This window comes from Hippopotamus amphibius, chromosome 1, assembly GCF_030028045.1.
Source record: "Hippopotamus amphibius kiboko isolate mHipAmp2 chromosome 1, mHipAmp2.hap2, whole genome shotgun sequence".
NCBI lineage: Eukaryota > Metazoa > Chordata > Mammalia > Artiodactyla > Hippopotamidae > Hippopotamus > Hippopotamus amphibius.
This window is the reverse complement of record NC_080186.1, coordinates 27,834,399-27,840,325: the sequence shown is the minus strand read 5'-3', so window position 1 is coordinate 27,840,325 and position 5,927 is coordinate 27,834,399. Positions and strand designations below refer to the sequence as shown.

General features: G+C 38.3%; 1 pseudogene; it reads right to left on the bottom strand.

The window, feature by feature from the left end:
* Window positions 1-631: 631 nt before the first annotated feature.
* On the bottom strand, window positions 632-3,647 carry LOC130856160 (ragulator complex protein LAMTOR3-like; annotated as a pseudogene).
* Between the last annotated feature and the right edge of the window lie 2,280 nt (window positions 3,648-5,927).

The following is a 5,927-nucleotide window of genomic DNA, read 5'->3' as shown; positions in this document are numbered from 1 at the left end:
CACAGCCAATAAATACATACATGCATACATACATTTTAAAAAACACAAAGAAAATAATATGAAGAAAAATATGTCCTCATTATTCACAATAAAAAAAAAAGAGTCTGCTTCATCCTGCAGACCTGGTGTATTATACAATAGGAACACTTCACGGCTCAAGTGGGTCAAAGTATCATTTTTTAATTTTGTTTTTTATTTTTAAAATTTTTGGCTGCAGTGTGTGGCATGTGGGATCTTAGTTCCTCTACCAGGGATTGAAACCACGCCCACTGCTTTGGAAGCACAGAGGCTTAACCGTTGGACCACCAGGGAAGTCTCTAAAGTATCATTTTGACTCTGACCCTCCCAATAGAATCTCACGCATATTTAGTGAGTAGACTAACTCCATGGGAGCTGTGATAGATTGAACTACTTCTGTGGTATCCCCAGATCTCACTAAATAAGAAAAGACCCTACACAAGAAAAGATATCAGTCTGTCCATAAATTCTATCTATACACTCTTTCTTCAGGTGGAAAAGGGGGCCCTTTCTTGAATACATGGATACAAGTATTGTTGTGGTCTAAAGATTGCTGGATTGATATTGTGTCTGATACAATGAGGATAAGATATACATCGAAACCACTGTCAGATTAAGAAACCTCCACAAGTTGTCTCAATTCTTCAAATAATGGAGCAAGTTCCTTTTCTAGGCTGGCAGTTAGTTCTGTATTGGCATTGCTGCTGGCTGTGAAAGTCACCACCAAACGTAGAGGATTGAATTGAACTATCTGGTAGGTGTTATAGTAACAGGTGATATTTTTATTTTTTTAATTTTATTTATTTATGTTTAAAATTTATTTATTTATTTATTTATTTTTTATTGGCTGCACTGGGTCTTCATTGCTGCGCTAGGGCTTTCTCTAGTTGTGGTGAGTGGGGGCTACTCTTCATTGCGGTGCATGGGCTTCTCATTGTGGTGGCTTCTCTTGTTGCAGAGCATGGGCTCTAGGTGTGTGGGCTTTAGTGGTTGTGGCACTCAGGCTCAGTAGTTGTGGCCCACAAACTTAGTTGCTCCACGGCATATGGGATCTTCCTGGACCAGGGCTTGAACCTGTGTCCCCTGCATTGGCAGGCAGATTCTTAACCACTGTGCCACCAGGGAAGTCCTGATAATTTTATTTTTCGAAAGTCCAAGTTTGCTCCCTTGGTCTGTTGCAAGGGCAAAAGTAGATAACCAGGTCTCAGAGTATGCTCTAGAGCATTCTCATTGGCCACTTTAATGACAGGCACTCTATCTCTATCTGACATAACAATAACATGGAGCCTCCTCAACACTTGGTAATTTTTTAGACAGGAATTGCTTTAGGTCATCTGCTGTAATGAACCCCTTTCTCCTGCATGCCTGGGTTTCTGGGCTGCCAACTATTATTGTAGAACTCTCTTTCTCCCTTTAATTATGTCAATTTTTGCTTCACATAGTTTGATAATATATCATGATATGCATAATTTTTACAATTGTTATCTTGCCATATTTGACCTTATCATTATTTATTTATTTTTGGCCGCACTTTGCAGCACGTAGATCTTAGTTCCCTGGGCAGGGATGGAACCTGTGCCCCCTACACTGGAAGTTCAGAGTCTTAACCACTGGACTGCCAGGGAAGTCACCTGTATTTGACCTTTTTATTAGTGTATAATGTCCTTGTGTCTTGTAACCTTTTTAAAAAAATTAGAAACTATTTTGTCTGATAATATATAATCACTTCTGTTCTCTTTTGGTTACTATTTCTGCAGAATATCTCTTTCCATTCTTCCACTTTCAACCTACTTGTCTCTTTGGATCTAAAGTGAGTCTTTCATAGACAGCATATAGTTGGATCATGTTTATTTTTATTTTTAAAACTTTTATTGAAGTATAGTTGATTTACAATGTTGTGTTAATTTCTGCTGTAGAGCAAAGTGATTCAGTTATACCTACATATGCTTTTTCATATTATTTTCCATTATAGTTTATCACAGGATATTGAACATAGTTCCCTGTACTATACAGTAGGACCTTGTTTTTTATCCATCCTGTATATAATAGTTTGCATCTGCTAATTCCAAGCTCCCAATCCTTCCCTCCCCCACCCCCCAACCCCATGGCAATCACGTCTGTTCCCTATATCTGTGAGTCTGGATCGTTTAAAATTTTTATTGAAATATAGTTGATTTACAATGTTGTGTTAGTTTCAGGTGTACAGCAAGGTGATTCAGTTATGTATTTTTTTTACATTCCCTTCCATTACAGGTTATCACAAGATATTGAATAGAGTTTCCAGTGTTGTACAGCAGGTTCTTGTTGGCTGGATCATGGTTTTTAAAATTCATTCTGTCAATTCATCTTTTTTTAAAAAATTTATTTATTTTTTTGGGGGGGTATACCAAGTTCAGTCATCTGTTTTTATACACATATCCCCGTATTCCCTCCCTTCCTTGACTCCCCCTCCTCGCATCCCCCCCACCCTCCCTGCCCCAGTCCTCTAAGGCATCTTCCATCCTCGAGTTGGACTCCCTTTGTTATACAACAACTTCCCATTGACTATCTGTTTTACAGTTGGTAGTATATATATGTCTGTGCTACTCTCTCGCTTCGTCTCAGCTTCCCCTTCACCCCCCCCCCAAACCTTGAGTTCTCCAGTCCATTCTCTGTATCTGCGTCCTTGTTCTTGTCACTGAGTTCATCGGTACCATTTTTAGATTCCGTATATGTGAGTTAGCATACAATATTTGTCTCTCTTTCTGACTTACTTCACTCTGTATGACAGACTGTAGTTCTATCCACCTCATTACATATAGCTCCATCTCATCCCTTTTTATAGCTGAGTAATATTCCATTGTATATATATGCCACAGCTTCTTTATCCATTCATTTGTTGATGGGCATTTAGGTTGTTTCCATGTCCTGGCTATTGTAAATAGTGTTGCAATAAACATTATGGTAAAAGTTTCTTTTGGAATTATGGTTTTCTTTGGGTATATGCCCAGTAGTGGGATTACTGGATCATATGGTAGTTCTATTTGTAGTTTTTTAAGGAACCTCCAAATTGTTTTCCATAGTGGCTGTACCAACTTACATTCCCACCAACAGTGCAAGAGAGTTCCCTTTTTCAATTTGTCTTTTGATTGGAGAGTTTATTTATATTTCAAGTAGTTACTGATAAGGAGGGATTTACTTCTGTCATTTTGTTATTTGTTTTCTGTATGCCTTATAGCTTTTTCATCCCTCATTTCCTGCATTACCTTTTTCCCCCCCCGCCACGCTACATGGGATCTTAGTTCCCTGACCAGGGACTGAACCTGGGCCCATGGCAGTGAAAGAACCGAATCTTAACCATTGCACCACCAGAGAATTCCCATTATGGTCTTCTTTTATGTAGACTTTTTTGTAGCTAAACGTTTAGATTCCTTTCTCATTTCCTTTTTGCATATTCTCTAGCTGTTTTCTTTAACCTGCCTTTTCTGTTCTTTTAAAAATTTTTATTGGAATGTTCTTTTTTTCAATTATTTTATACCCAGTATTTAGTTTCCATTTATTTATTTATTTATTTATTTATTTATGGCTGTGTTGGGTCTTTGGTGTGGCACGCGGACTTTCTCTAGTTGTGGCATGTGGGGGCTACTCATCGTTTTTGTGTGTGGGCTTCGCAGTGCAGTGGCTTCTCTTGTTGAGGAGCACAGACTCTAGATGTGCAGGCTTCAGTAGCTGCAGCATGTGGGCTCAGTAATTGTGGCACAGGGGCTTAGTTGCTCCATGGCATGTGGGATCTTCCTGGACCAGGGATTGAACCCGTGTCCCCAGAATTGGCAGGCAGATTCTTAACCACTGCCACCAGCAAAGTCCCTTAGTTTCCCATCATAACGCTCTATTCTTGCTTCATGTTTTCAATATTATCCCTTATCTTTTTGAGGCTATTCATTATGTATATTTAAAATTTTTGTTCTGGATATTTTATTTCTTCTTCTTATTCTATAGTTTAGTCAATTTATTGCATTTCTTCAATAGTTTATGCTCCTCAGCTATCTAATCTTTTCCTGAGTTCATATTCTGTTGTAACTATCAGCCTTATTGGCTAAGTAATGGGCACCATGGAGAAAGGCAAAAGGTCAGGCTTGGTGTTGGTCATCTTTTTCTACCTCAGGGAGAACTCAAAAACAAAACCAATATAGAAGAACAAAACTTAATGATAGAAAGAAACAGAGCTGATTGGGATTGCCATATATACATTACTAGTAAGAAAAAAAAAATCAAATTGTACACTTTAAATATATGCAGTTTATTGTATGTCAATTGTATCTCAATAAAATTTCTTAAAAAAGCACACAAAACAAACAGCTGTGGTGATATCATTTGCATGGTTTGCAGTTCTACCTGAACTCAACTTCACAATTCACTTAAGTAATGTTTGCTTAAGCTAGTTTGAATTGCTTCAGTCACTTGATAATCAAAATAGCCTTCACTAGTTCAGCTGCCTTCATCATATACTAAATTTCTTTATATATCTGGTGCAATGAGCTGTCTGTTCCTACATAGATGTCATATTTTAAATTTTATTGCTTTATATGAGTTCCAGGAGTCTTTTTTTTTTAAAGAAAAGATTATCTTTGGTTTTCTATGGATTCATTTTCTTTAGTGGAATAAGTATATACATCTTACTCGGGGTTCTTCAGAAAAACAGAAGAAATAGATCATATACACACACATACTTACATATATTTTGGGGGGGCATACTTTGATTAAAAAGCAAAATACAGCTTCCACATGTTGGAGGAAAACCAACTAACATTATGACTATTATTAAGGAAGAACTGAGTAGACACTAACACAAGGTAGTAAAACAAGATAGGTGTGAAAGCAAAAGTCTATTTGGGGTATGAAAGTGGGTAGTCCATGTAGCTGGTATAGACTTCTTCAAGGGACATACTGGTGGAAACTCAGGTGGAGTCAAACAAGACAACAAGAAGAGAAGACATTTTGGTTTTGTATGCATATATAAATTTAAATATGCATGTTGGAGAGCTTTCAGTGTACTGGAGCTGTGCTGCTTCTCCTGAGGACTCTAGTAATGTCATTGTAAGTAATAAAGCACTTAATTGCATATCCATCTTGTTTTGACTGTTTGCTATTTTGTAGATATCACTGCATGAAGAAAATCTTGAACTAAAGAGGCAAGGAGGCTCCCAGAGAGGCTCACTCTACCAGTGTCCCAAGTGAGCTGGCCTGGAATTGTAGTAATCTAGAAACACTTTCAGCTTGCTTATTGCCCTTGCCATCTCCTTAGAAGATTTGGCTTGCCTGAAGAGGGAACAGAATGAAGAGGTAACACCATTTTCTAGATATAAGAATGGATGTGATAAGCAGCTTACTTTCAATGCTTTCCTACCTTTTAATGTTCCTAGTAGATGGTAAGCACTCAATAAAATGGTAGATACTTTTTTTTTTTTAATTGGCTGCATTGGGTCTTCATTGCTGCACATGGGCTTTCTCTAGTTGCTGCGAGCAGGGGCTACTCTTCATTGTAGTGCGTCGGCTTCTCATTGTAGTGGCTTCTCTTGTTGTGGAGCACGGGCCCTAGGCACGTGGGCTTCAATAGTTGCAGCACATAGACTCAACAGTTGTGGCTTACGGGCTCTAGAGCACAGGTTCAACAGTTGTGGCACACGGGCTTAGTTGCTCCATGGCATGTGGAATCTTCCCAGAGCAGGGCTCGAACCCATGTCCCCTGCATTGGCAGGCGGATTCTTTAACACTGCGCCACCTAGGAAGTCCAAATGGTAGATACTTAATACTGATAATTTTCATTTGGCATTGCATACATTCTAACTCCTCTGCTTTACTTTTGCTTAATTGAACTCATCTAGCAAAAATCAAAATCGTGATAAAATCAAGTTGTATAATCCATATAC